The sequence below is a fragment of the Mastigoproctus giganteus genome, chromosome 3 (genome assembly GCF_048544385.1).
Source record: "Mastigoproctus giganteus isolate SK-2022 chromosome 3, ASM4854438v1, whole genome shotgun sequence".
NCBI classification, from domain to species: Eukaryota; Metazoa; Arthropoda; class Arachnida; order Uropygi; family Thelyphonidae; genus Mastigoproctus; species Mastigoproctus giganteus.
The window spans coordinates 145,056,508-145,071,399 of record NC_143577.1 but is presented as its reverse complement, the minus strand read 5'-3'; the positions used below and the strand labels follow the sequence as shown (position 1 = coordinate 145,071,399).

The following is a 14,892-nucleotide window of genomic DNA, read 5'->3' as shown; positions in this document are numbered from 1 at the left end:
GAACTTTAGCTTCTCTTGGTAAGAGGATCCCTTCATTCCCCTCACCAATCTTGTTGTCCTTCTCTGTACACGCTCAAGCATCCTTCCTAAAATGAGGCCTCCAGACCTGTATGCAGTACTCAAGGCGCAGCCTGACCATTGCCTTATACAAAGGAACAATCACCTCCTTTTCACTGCTAGCAAAATTCCTATATATCATTGACAAAAACCCATGACCTGCCCTGGCAACCTGTCTGCATTGTTCAGAAAACTTCATATCTGACTGCACAATTACTCCCATGTCTTTTTCATTTTCTACCACCTTAAGTGTAGTAACACACAGTTAGTACTTTTCTCTCGGGTTACTTCTACCCATATGCAGTACTTTGCATTTGTCAAGGTTAAACTTCAGTTGCCACTTCTTAGCCCATCTGCCCAAATTATCTAGATCCTGTTGCAGTAGCACACTGCCATTACTATCATTAGCAACCCTGCCAACCTTTGTATCATCTGCAAACTTCGACACTAAGCCTGATATACCTTCATCAATGTCATTGATAAATATACAAAACAACAGTTGTGGACCCAACACCGAACCCTGTGGGACTAATAACATTAGTCCACGAAGAGCAGCACCCATTGATTACCACCCTCTGTCTTCTCCCACTTAACCATCCTTTTATGCATTGTAGCAACTTGCCCTTAATACCATTATGCTCCAATTTGTACAATAGTCTTCCATGCGCAACAGTGTCAAAAGCTTTCCTGAAATCCAAATATATGATATCAAAATTATTTTTTGCATCCAGTTCCTTTGTAACCACATCATCATAACCAATCAAATTTGTCAGACAAGACTTTCCCTTAACAAACCCATGCTGTGTCTGAATTACTGCTTCAGTCTTGTCTAGATGATCCTGCAATGCATCTTTAACCAGTGACTCCATTATTTTACCCGGAACAGAAGTTAAACTAACTTCTGTTCCTTTTCATTTCATTGTATTTTTATATTGTATATTTCATTGTCCTTATGAAATATACCCGAATCTGTACCAAAAATTGTTGCATCCTAGGCAGTACGCAGTTGTCAAAATTGCTGGGATCCACTGGATTCTGTATTTTCGTGAATATTCTCCTTGTTTATTTTACTGAAAATGAGTGATCAATGACCACATATGAACTTTTTTCAAACAGTTACCTGGCAGTGACAAAAATATAAAAATTTCAATGCCCTCTTTGCATTCTGTAAATGAGGATTCTATCAATTAAACTATTTTTAACTAGATGTTTTCAGCTGCTTGTTTTAATACAACCAATCATGAAAAACCAATGATGATTTTTTTAAATAGGTTTTGAAATTAAAAATATGGAACTTGCTAACTATTTAACAAATTATAACTTACCACCAAGGTTGGATTAACCAAGGTACTGTGATGCTGTTGCTCTAGTACCAAAGCAGGGCACCTTTCCAATACAATTAATATAACATGTAAAGTTTTTTTTTTTTTCAGCTTTTGGTTGTATTTTATTTAAATTATTATTGTTCTTCATTTGTTTTGTTTAAATCTATTTGTCTATCATCCATTTTCATAACCCATTCATGTTAATATACTATGCAAGCTAGTGCATATGGTAAACATTAGAAAATGCATCTAAAAATGTGTGCCAGGGCCACAGTTGTGTTCTAATTAGACAGAAAAAAAAACCTCCAAACACAAAAGTAGTTAGTACCTAAGTACTTATACAACCAACAGTTAGATGAAACGTACAAACTGTGTGGTACTACACTTAAGGTGGTAGAAAACAAAAAACACCTGGGAGTAATTGTGCAGTCAGATATGAAGTTTTCTGAGCAATGCAGACAGGCTGCCAGGGCAGGTCATGGGGTTTTGTCAATGATATATAGGAATTTTGCTAGCAGGGAGTAGGAGGTGATTGTCCCTCTGTATAAAGCAATGGTCAGGCTGTGCCTTGAGTACTGCGTACAGGTCTGGAGGCCTCATTTTAGGAAGGATGTAGATTTGCTTGAGCATGTACAGAGAAGGGCAACAAGATTGGTTAGGGGAATGAAGGGATCCTCTTACCAAGAGAGGGTTAAGTTCTGCAAATTGCAGTGGCTGGAGACTAGGCTCCTGTGCAGTGATCTGATTGAGGTGTATAAGGCCTTGAATGGGTTGAGCATGCCGAATTCTGATGGTATCCTTCCACTTGTTCAAATTACGAACCTAAGGGGGCATATAATTCAAATTAAGAAAAGACAGATGTAGAATAGATGTGCGGAAATTTGCCTTTAGTGAGCCGGGTGGTTAATTGCTGGAACAAACTTTCATCTGTCACTGTGGAAGTTAATAGATTAAATAAATTTAAGGAGGAACTGGACAGGCATTTGGAGAGAATGGTGTGATTTTTTTTTTTTTTTTGTTTGGCTGATGCTGCATAAGCTCATACACTTGCTTTCTTGCATCACATGCCTAGGTGCTTCCGTAGCCAGGTGGGAAGGAGCAGCAGTGCGCAGCACACGCTTCTTGATTAGACCGGGGTTCGAGCCCATCACCACCAAATACGGAGGATGCGGAATGGTCAGAGAATGACCACCGCATATCCTGGAGCAATATGGCCTTAGTTGCTAATGCTCCTAAAAACCAAATAACAAACAACAACAAACAAACAGCATCACATGCCACTAACTACTAATATTATCAGCAAAACAATGGATGGTATTTCCAGTCACTGGAAGAAGGTTATTAATAAACAAGAGGAAAAGAGTATGGGAGTTTTTTTTTTTTTTTTTTTTTTTTTTTAGAAGACCTTTAGGCCAAACATGGTCAAAGCCGTAACAATGTCAAAAGCAACCGCTTAACTTTCCCCCAAACTTTTCCATCAAATTTGTCCAAAGACAAATAAGTCAATATATTGCACTAGCACTGATAGAATCTATGTTGGCAATCCTTGAGCAGATGAATGGTTTTCAGACAGTTTAAGAGTTGGCAATTGATGGATTTCTCCATTAATTTGGAAAGAGCAGAGGGTGACTATAATGGGATGATAATTGGATGGGAAAGATTCGTCACTTTTTTTAATTTTATTTTATTTAAGGAAATGACTGGATATGAGCAAATTTCTAAGCAAAAGGAAAAGACAAGCAGAGAAATGCCATCAGGACATGAACTTTCTTAGCATCAAGAATTCTAACATCTTTATTTTGGAAGACTGTGAGAAACACTGGAGTTGGTTTGGTGGACACAATTTACCAGATAACATTGATACAAGAGTTAGAAGAAAAGTAGGATACAGGCAACTCTAGGTTTATTTACGAACGAGTTCCGTTCCAAGACGCTGTTTGTTGTATGTTTTGCTCGTTATGCGTATCTTGCATTCCTGAGCTTTTATGATACATATCATATATGTTAGCAGCCATTTTAAAGCATTAAAACCATGTTCTAAACATCGAATGGTCTATACAATATGTTTTATTATAATATATGTATGCATTATGGTTTATCATACACAATAAGTAACATAAAATAAAATAAGAAAGGAATAAAAAAACAAGATATCGTAATTGTTAATTTTATTTAAAAACAAAGAGTTACAAAATAGAAATAAAGAAAATTAGTACTAACATGTACTGTATATACATATGTATTCAACTTTTACTCATCAATATCTTCAGAGTTCAATATTTTGTACATAAATGACACTAGATGCAGATGAGGTAGATGGAAGGGCATCTGATAATGAAGAAACAGCTGGGTTTTCCACTTTTTTAAAATATGTTTTTATAGAAGATTGCACAGTTAGTTTCTTTTTTTATTCAAAAATCTCCCTGTAGCATGCTAGACAGTCATAAATGCCTCTTTTCACTTTTGCAATTCTTTCCATATTTCCATCTTCTTCAAAGATTGCCAACCCCTCAGAAATTGATTTAAAAGCTGCAGCCATTTTCTACCTTGTAAATGTTCTGGGAGGCTGTGGAATATCTTCTGTTACTTCAGAATTTAGATGCGTCTCTAACAAACAGTGTCTATAAAACAACTGACCACGTTTATTGTTGCGCAATGCGAAAGATCTGTCAGATACATTTTTTTGCTGTGTGTTCGCAGTGCTGCTATTATCCGTTTCAGGTATCTTTGCGATTGGAAGAGAAAGGGATGAGAAAGCTTCCCTTTCCAAGACCCTAAGTGAACCACTGGTTGACCAACTAAGATAACCTAGGCAAAGCAAGTGATGATCCTATTATATTATAATCGGGGAATCACTGATTTCTTTCCCACAAGAAAACATTCTATGCGGCATGGCATGTAAACCATTTTTTTACTGGCTAGATTAGTTTTATTAACCAAGAACAGTTCTGTATAATTATCATGTAATAATTTTCTGATAATTATTGTAATAAATACATTTTTAAAAAGTTTATTTATTTAAATCTTACAATTATGTACACTATACGTTCGGCATTTCGTTTTATAAGGAACTCTATCTATTGGCGACTTTTAAAGAAATTTTAAATGAATTGTGATGTTAGTAAACTGAGAGTTGCGTGTACTCTTAAATAAGCTTTATCTTTAGCTGAGGATGCAAAAAAACCATCAGGTTGTAATAGTGGTGAAAGTATATATGGACATAAGTTTTAGCCAACTGCTTTGGCCTGACACCAGAAGGCTCAACTAAGATTTGGATAATAAGCAACTTTTCTACTTACAGCTTGTTCAAAATTGAGCTTGGAGTAATTAATAATGGTATTAGAATTATTGCAATCATTAGTACAGGCAGAAAAATAAAGCTGGAGATTTGGATCCAAGCCAATTAAAATATGCTACCTTCTTATCTTGAGCAACACGTTTATTGAAAAACCATGGTTTAGATAAGGGATGAAAATTTATGTGGAATGTAACAAAGGATTTCATCCCCATAAGGATAATTTCACTGACATGATTTAAGCGAACACCGGGATAAGATCATCTAGACAAGACTGCAGTAATAGTTAAGACACAGCATGGGTTTGTCAAAGGGAGGTCTTGTCTGACCAATTTGATTGCTTACTATGATGTGGTCACAAAGGAACTGAATGCCAAAAATAATTTTGATATCATATACTTGGATTTCAGGAAAGCTTTTGATACTGTTGCACATGGAAGACTGATGTACATATTGGAAAGGCATGGCATCAAGGGTAAACTGCTACAATGGATAAAGGGATGGTTGAGTAGGAGACAACAGAGTGGTAACCAATGGACACTGCTCTTCGTGGACAAATGTTGTTAGTGGAGTTCCCCAGGGTTCGGTTTTGAGCCCATTGTTGTTTTGTATATTTATCAATGATATTGATGAAGTTTTGTATATTTATCAATGATATTGATGAAGGTATATCAGGTTTAAATGTTCAAGTTTGCAGATGATACGAAGGTCGGCAGGGTTGATAATGACACTAATGACAGTACGCTGCTGCAACAGGATCTACAAAAGTTGAGCAGATGGGCTGAGAGGTGGCAAATGAAGTTTAACATTAAAAAATGTAAAGTATTGCATATGGGAAGCAGTAATCCCAGAGTAAAGTATCAACTCTGTGGTACTACACACTCAGAGAAGTGGAAAGTGAAAAAGAGCTGGGGGTAATTGTGCAGCCAAATATGAAGTTCGCTGAGCAGTGCAGACGGGTGCCAGGGCAGGTCATGGAGTCTTGTCAATGATATATAGGAATTTTGCTAGCAGGGATAGGGAGGTGGTAATCCCGTTATACAAGGAAATGGTCAGGCCACACCTAGAGTACTGTGTACAGGTCTGGAAGCCTCATTCTAGAATGGATGTAGAGTTGCTAGAACGAGAACAAAGAAGGGCAACAAGATTGGTGAGGGGAACAAAGGGGTGCTCTTACCAAGAAAGGCTTAAGTTCTGCAAATTGCAGCAGCTGGAGAGTAGGCACCTGCGAGGTGATCTGATTGAGGTGTATAAGGCCTTGAATGGGTTGAGAAAGCTAATTGCTGATGGGATTTTTAGTCTTGCTCAGACTAAGAACCTGAAGGGGCACAGTTTCAAATTGAGGAAAGACAGTTGTAGAATAGATGTGCGGAAATTTGTCTTTAGCCAACGGGTAGTTGATTAGTTGAACAGGCTTCCATCTTTTGTTGTGGAAGCTAACAGCCTAAATAAATTTGGACTCTGGGGAGGTACCCACAGACTGAAGTTGTGCAAATGTTACCCCAATTCAAAAAGGAGGATCAAAGGTTGACACAAGTAATTATAGACCTGTGAGTTTAACTTCTGTCCCAGGAAAATTAATGGAGGCACTGGTTAAAGAAGCACTGCAGAATCATCAAGACAAGACTTCAGTTATAGCTCGGAGGACACAGAGCATGGTTTTGTTAAGGGGAAGTTTTGCCTGACCAATTTGATTGGATACTATGATGCAATCACAAAAGAACTGGATGCAGGGAATAACTTTGATATTATATACTTGGATCTTAGAAAGGCTTTTGATACTGTTGCACATGGAAGACTGCTGCACAATTTGGAGCAGTGTGGCAATGGAGGCAAATTGCTGCTATGGATAAAGGGGTGGTTGAGAGGGAGAAGACAGAGAGTGGTAATCAATGGACACTGCTCATCATGGACTAATGTTATTAGTGGAGTCCCTCAGGGTTCAGTTTTTGGTCCATTATTGTTTTCTGTATTTATAAATGATATTGCCGATGTTATATCAAGCTTAATGTCTAAGTTTGCAGACGATACAAAGGTTGGCAGGGTTGTCAAGGACACTACTGACACTATGCTGCTGCAACAGGATCTGAAAATGTTGAGCAGATGGGCTGAGAGGTGGCAAATGAAGTTTAACATTGACAAATGTAAAGTACTACATATGGGAAACAGCCACCCCACCCCACAGCAACGTATCAACTCTGTGGTACTACACTGACAGTGGTAGAGAATGAAAAGGACCTGAGGGTAATTGTGCAGGTAGATATGAAGTTCTCTGAGCAGTGCAGACGGGCTACAAGAGTAGTTCATGGTGTCTTGTCAATGAAATACAGGAATTTTTCTAGCAGGGATAAGGAGGCAATTATTCCCTTGTATAACAATGGTCAGGCCACCCTTAGAGTACTGTTACAGATCTGGAGGCCTCATTTCAAGAAGGATGTAGACCTGCTGGGACAAGAACAGAGCAGAGCAACAAGATTAGTGAATGGAACAAAGGGGTGCTCTTATGAAGAAAGGCTTAAGTTTTGCAAATTACAGTGTCTGGAGACTAGGCAGCAGCGAGGTAATCTGATAGAGGTGTATAAAGCCTTGAATTGGTTGAGCATGCCCAATGCTCATGGGATTCTTCCTCTTGCTCAGAATAATCACCTCACAGGGTATAAATTCAAACTGAGGAAAGACAGATGTAGGACAGACGTGCGGAAACTTTTCTTTAGCCAGCAGGTAGTTGGTTGGTGGAACAGACTTCCATCCCTTGTCGTGGAAGTTGATAGCCTAAATAAATTTAAGACTCAGCTGGACAGGTATTTCGAACGAACGGAGGGATGAAGTGGATGTGGTTTTTTTTTTTTTTTTTTGTTTTTATTTTGGCTGATGCTGCATAAGCTTGCTTTCTTGCATCATATGCCTCTACTAATGCTAATGCTAAATTTAAGTATGAGCTGGACAGGCATTTGGAAGAAATGGAGGGATGAAATGGGAGGGGTTTTTTTTTTTTTTTTTGCTGATGCTGCATAAGCTTGCTTTCTTGCATCATATGCCTCTACTATTGCTAATAAGAAGATTTAAAATGGTAATGAAACCGAGAAGAACAGAAACAATGGCATTAAGGGAAAGTTGCTGCAATGAATAAAAGTATGGTTGATTTGGTGAAGACAGAGAGTGGTAATCAATGGACACAGCTCTTTGTGAACTAATGTCATTAGTGGAGTCCCCAGGGTTCAGTGTTGGGTCCATTGTTGTTTTCTTTATTTATTAATAATAGTATGGTACATCAGACTTAATGTCTACGTTTGCAGATGATATGGAGGTTGGCATGGTTGTTAATGACACTAATGACAGTGTGCTACGGCAACAGGATCTAGAAATATTGAGCAGATGGCCTGAGAGGTGGCAACTGAAGTTTAACATTGACAAATGTATAGTACAACATATGGGTAGGAGTAACCCAAGAGTAACGTATTAACTGTATGGTACTACACTCAGGGTGGTAGAGAATGAAAAGGAACTGGAGGTAATTGTGAAGTCAGATATGAAGTTTTCTGAGCAGTGCAGATGATCAGCAAAAGTAGCTCATGGTGTCTTGTCAATGATATACAGGAATTTTCCTAGCAGGGATAAGAAGGTGATTATCTCCTTGTGTAAGGCAATGGTTAGACCACACCTTGAGTACTGTATACAGGTCTGGAGGCCTCATTTTAGGAAGGATGTAGAACTGCTGCAGCGAATGCAGAGAAGGGCAACAAGGTTAGTGAATGGAACAAAGGGCTGCTCTTACAAAGAAAGACTTAAGTTTTGCAAATTAGTGTCTGGAGACTAGACACCTGCGAGGTGATCTGATTGAGGTGTATAAGGCCTTGAATGGTTTGAGCAAGCTCGATGCTGATGGGATTCTTACTCTTGCTCAGATTAATCGCCTGAGGGGACATAAATTCAAATTGAGTAAAGACAGTTGTTGAACAGATGTGCAGAAGTTTTACTTTAGCCAGCAGATGGTTGATTGCTGAAACAAATTTCCATCTGTTGTTGTAGAAGTTGATAGCTTAAATAAATTCAAGGCAGAACTGGACAAACATTTGTCTAGCAAATGAATGGGCAAAATGGGAAGGGTCTTTTTTTTTTATTTTCTGGGTGATGCCATATAAGCTTGCCTTCTTGCATCATATACCTCTACTAATGCTAATAAAAAGCTCACACCCTATGAAAACCGTTTTCGTTTTCATAGTACATGAAAAAACTATTGCATGCAGATAAAACTGATCACTGTGAATTATACTTTTTGTCATTGCTTATTTGAAACTATTTTATACAAATATCACATATATATACTTATAAACATATTTTATATTTAACTAGCTGTCGGACATTCCATCTGTATTGTGTTGTATTAATTTATAAGTAACAGTGACAAAGTGTCTATAATATTTTTAAATACCAAATTTTGTTACTACTACAGGTGCTGCCATGGCAACAAAATCACCTTCCCCAAGAGAAAATAATGTCTTTTCATATTATTTTACGTATGAGTAATAAAATATGACTTCAAGACTATACATATTCCAAGCTCAATGGAAAGAAAAAGAAACAACATGCATGATATATTTTGCAATACAATATTGTATTGAAAAATACAATATTTGCATTACCATATTTCCTCTAGTCTTGCCATTCTAAAATATGTACTCAATATACTGACTGAACAGTTTATTCAAAAATCTTTAATCACAAAAAATAACTATTAAAGGAGAGAAGGGAACATAGTATAACTTAACACAGAGCAAGAGCCAGCCTTCAGAACAGAAATTGCTAAAACAAATGCGATGAAATACATTAACAGAAAAAAGATTAGTTATAAAAACTTTTGCATGACTTCCCTCTAGATGAGAGTAACTCATGTTTTCATATTATTTTTCATTAGCTTTAATAGAGGCATACGATGCAAGAAAGCAAGTTATGCAGCATCAGCCAAAAAAATAAAAAAAACGCTCTGATTTCACCTCTCCGTTCATTCCAAATACCTGTTCAGCTCAGCCTTCAATTTATTTAGGCTATCAACTTCCACGACAAAAGATCTAAGTTTGTTCCACCAATCAACTACCTGCTGGCTAAAGGCAAACTTCTGCACATCTATCCTACAACTCTTTGCTCAATCTGAATTTATGCCCTCAGGTGATTATTCTGAGCAAGAGGAAGAATCCCTCAGCATTGGGCATGCTCAAACGATTCAAGGCTTTATACACCTCAATCAGATCACTTCACAGGTGCCAAGTCTCTAAACACTGTAAATTGCAAAACTTAAGTCTTTCTTCATAAGAGCAACCCTTTATTCCATTCACTAATCTTGTTGCCCTTCTCTGTACTCGTTCCAAAAGCTCTACATCCTTCTTAAACTGAGGCCTCCAGACCTGTATACAGTACTCAACTTGTGGCCTGAACATTGCCTTATACAAGGGGATGATCACCTCCTTATCCCTGATAGAAAAATTCCTGTATATCATTGACAAGACACAATGAACTACTCTTGCAGACCATCTGCACTGCTCAGAAAACTTCACATCTGTCTGCACAATTACCCCCAGGTCCTTTTCATTCTCTATCACTGTCAGTGTAGTACCACAGAGTTGATACTTTACTCTGGGATTACTGCTTCCCATATGTAGTACTTTACATTTGTCAATGTTAAACTTCATTTGCCACCTCTCAGCCCATCTGCTCAACTTTTCTAGATCCTGCTGCAGCAGCGTACTGTCATTAGTGTCATTATCAACTCTGCCAACCTTCATGTCATCTGCAAACTTGAACATTAAGCCTGATATACCATCATCAATGTCATTTATAAATACAGAAAACAATGGACCCAACACTAAACCCTGAGGGACTGCACTAATAACATTAGTCCACGAAGAGCAGTGTCCATTGATTACCACTCTCTGACTTCACCCACTCAACCATCCCTTTATCCATAGCAGCAATTTGCCTCCAATGCCACACTGCTCCAATTTGTGCAGCAGTCTTCCATGTGCAACAGTATCGAAGGCCTTTCTAAGATCCAAATATATGATATCAAAGTTATTCTTTGCATCCAGTTCCTTTGTGACTACATCACAGTTGGTTGGTTGGTTGAGTGTTTAATGGAGCATTGGCAACAAGGCCATAATGCGCCAAGTCAAAATTAAAGCCGATACAAGACTACATCTAGTATACAATTAAATTGGTAAGACAAGACTTCCCCTTAACACACCCATGCTGTGTCCGAGCTATAACGGAAGTCTTGTCTAGATGATCCTGCAATGCTTCTTTAACCGGTGTCTCCATTAATTTCCCTGGAACAGAAGTTATACTAACAGGTGTGACTAAAATTTAATAGCAAGTGCTTAAAAAGGTCTGTAATTAGCTGTCTCCCCCTTTGATCATCCTTTGTGGATTGGGGTCACATTTGCACATCTCCAGTCCATGGGTTTGCTCCAGTCCACTTTGCCACCTTCTTTAATATAACTGGATAGATTCCATCCACCCCAGGTGCCTTTCTTATGTTTATCTTCAACAGTTTCTCCTCCACTTTCCTCTCAGTTATTACAAGATTATCTAGATTACTGCCAGAGTTTAATACACCTCTGGCATTCCCCTTTCCGAATAACTCCTCATGTGTGAATGTAAATGCAAAATATTCATTTAGTTTGTTAGCTACCTGAGCAGGATCATCAACAGTTCAACAATCAATATCAGGTGGACCAATCTAATTCATCCACTTCCTTCTAGAGTTTACATAAGTAAAGAACTATTTGCCGTTTTTCTTGCAAAAGATTTCTCGTAATCTGCCTTTGCCTGCCTAATCTCCTTTGTGACTTGGTTACAGATCAGCTTTATATCTATCATAGGCTTCTTGTGTCGCCTGTTATTTTATATGTATCCCATGCGTTTCCAAGATTAATTCTTTGAATGCTTCCCATTTTGAATTTGCTGTTGGTAACATCATTAGTTGGTCCCATCATATAGAATTTAAATACTGTCTCAGACCACCGAAGTCACCTTTACAAAAGCAAAAACCCTTTCCCTTAACCCTTGATGGTAGTTAGCTCTTTGAGTAAATCCCACTTCAGCACACTGTGATCACTGCCACCTAGTGATTCCTTTATCTGGAGATTCTTAATGTATGAAGAATCACTACTGGTAATCAGATCAAGAATATTACTCCCTCTAGTTGCCTCCCGAACATGCTGCTGTAAAAAACAATCATCCAATAAATTCACAAAAGCCTTGCTAAGTGTGTGAGTGACCAAACAACAAATTCCAGTCAATCTCTGGGAAATTAAAGTCCCCCATTATAAGACACTGATTTACTGGCCCACTCTATTTCTCTGAACAATTGCTCATTATACTCATCAGATTCATTAGGCCTATACCACACATCTACTCTCATTTTTCCTTTCTCAGTGCTTATGTCACACCAAACAGACTCAACATTGCATTGTCCACCAACATCAATTGGATGCACTTCCTTAGATTTTGTGTGTTTCTTAACTAAAAGCATATCCCATCCTCCCTTCCTGTCCTGTCTATCCTTTCTGTACACATTGTACTCCCCAAATTCCAATTCTGCACTGCTTATGTCTGTGTAACACCACATCCCCGATATTCCAACAATATCTGGTTTTGATGTCTTCACTAGCACTTCAAGCTGATCGAAATTATTAACTATACTCCTAGCATTGGTGTACACGCAAGTATTTTTTTTTTTTTTTTTTTATGTGAACCCCAAACACGAGAGGTATTAGAACCTATAGTACTTAGTACCGTGCTGGGTTGGAAGTTGAGAAGACGAAAGAAGATATTTGTTGACATTGGACTTGAACTTCTGTAGATTGTAATTTTCAGGAAATACACGTATGATGGAAGGTTGTTCCAGAAAACGGCAGTTGAATGAATAAATGAGGAAGATGAAAAGTTGGTTCTGTGGGTTTGAAGTTGGACAGTAAATGGACGTTAGCTGGTGGCGGCACGTGTTCGGACTGTTTTGAAAGAGAGAGTGGGAATTATAGAAGCCAATTCAGAAGAACTGTGCCCATGGAAGTATCTGTAGAAGAGGCATGCAGCAGAAACAGTGCGTCTATGAGAAAGCGAGTGGAGAGGCTCTGTTAGAAATGAATCATTAATTAACCTAACTGCCCTCTTCTGAATAGAATCAAGAACCCTGAGAGAGGTTTTGGGGGCACCACCCCAGATGTGGGAACAATATTCCATGGCAGGGCGGATTTGTGATTTATACAGAGTGAGCAGCTGTTTGGAAGAAAAGTAACGCCGAGAGCGAAAGAGAAAACCAAGTTTTTTAGATGCAGAGGAAGCAATATTTGTAATGTGCTTGTGCCAAGAGAGATTAGAAGTCAGGGTAATCCCCAAAAGAGATATATCATTTTGCCTAGAAATCGGAGTGTCACTAAAGATAAGCATAGGAGCAGAAGAATCCTTTTGCGAGATATAGACAAGACTGAGTTTTAGAAGGGTTGAAATCAACTAAGTTGTGTTTGCCCCACTGGAGAATTACCTGAAGATCGGCATTTAAGGAATTGGTAGCAGATTTTCGAGATGTTGAAGCTGATTGAGCAGGACAAGGTTTCTGAAAATGGAAAGTTGAATGCAATGTGCTATCATCGGCAAAACTATGGATAGGATTTCCAGTCAATGGAAGAAGGTCATTGATATACAAGAGGAAAAGAGTGGGGGAAAGAACTGAACCTTGGGGGACACCAGCATTGGTGGAGAAGTTAGAAGACAGAGAGCCATCTACCATCACCCTCAGTGAGCGATCAGAGAGAAAACTGGATAACCAATTACTAAAAACAGTTGGCAAACCATAAGATGGAAGCTTGTTTAGAAGACCTTTATGCGAAACACGATCGAAAGCCTTTGAGATGTCAAGCAACTACTTGTGTTTCACCAAACCTTTCCATTGAATTAGTCCATAAATGGGTATCATAAGCCAGAATATCACCAGTGGATCGACACTGACGGAATCCATACTGGCGATCGTTGATCAGATGGAAGGTTTCTAGGTAGTTTAAGAGTTGGCGGTTAATTGATTTCTCCATTACTTTAGAAAGAGTAGAAGTAATTGCAATGGGACGATAATTGGATGGGAGAGATTTGTCACCCTTTTTAGGAACTGGCTGGATATGAGCAAATTTCCAAGCAGAAGGAAAAACACCATTGGAATAAGAAAGTGAATGCACTTGTTTCTACTCTTAGTTTCCCTAAGAAAGCCCCTGTATTTACTTGTTCCACTATGACTCCCAGCAGTCCTGGAATGCCCCATTGCCTTGCTTTCCAGGCTGCTGCTCAATTGGATTCCAATAGAAGCAGTGCAAGAATCACTTTCATCTCTGCCAGCGGCTACCATTAATCTATTAGTCCATGTATCCCCCCCAAGATAGCAGTTTTCCGACCCACCCAACTCTGCCTCGATAGCATCAGCAAATATTCTTGCACCCTTTCTATTTAAGTGTATCCCATTCCTGTAGAAGCAGTCTCTCCCGTTAACAAGCACAAACCAGGCTGAGAGGTCTGTGCTTTTTATTCTCATAAACAGTAATATATGACTTAAAGGCCAAATATATTTTAAACTAGATGGAAACAGAAACAGCATACAATAAGCATGCAAGAAATATTTCATAGCAGAACAATCACGGTTTCCACACTATATTGTGAATTAAGTTGTAATAAACATGATAGCACTCGCTCTAACAAAGATTCTAATTCCATAACTGTGAGAAAACAACAAAAAAAAAAATTAATACCCATACCAAATAGAATGGTTTTTGAATAGTAATAGCACAGTCCATATTTAGGAAGGTACAGAAGATATTTCATTAAGTGATGATTGAAGATTTTTATCTTCAACCAACAGTTAACATAGGTTCATTATTTTCAAGTTAGACCTCTCAGTTTTAGTGCTATAACTGCAGGGTTAATATTACCCTAAAAGTATAAATATATAAAAGTATAAAAATTCATACCTCACAGCTGAAGACAGCATATGTCAATGTGCAGCAAACCAAAACTATCGAGTATTATAAAAATTATTCTGCAGAACATATATATAAATTCAGAAGTCACAGTATAACTTCTGAATTTATAAGTTCTGAAAAGAGAATGGACTGAGTCGGTAAGATTTCCTTTGTAACATCTCTGATCTTAGTAATGGACCCACTATCTTAGTACAGG

General features: G+C 38.2%; 1 protein-coding gene across 1 annotated transcript in view; it reads right to left on the bottom strand.

The window, feature by feature from the left end:
• Window positions 1–14,892, bottom strand: part of LOC150088304 (uncharacterized) — a 134,652-nt gene that overhangs the window by 34,379 nt on the left and 85,381 nt on the right. The window lies entirely within an intron of this gene.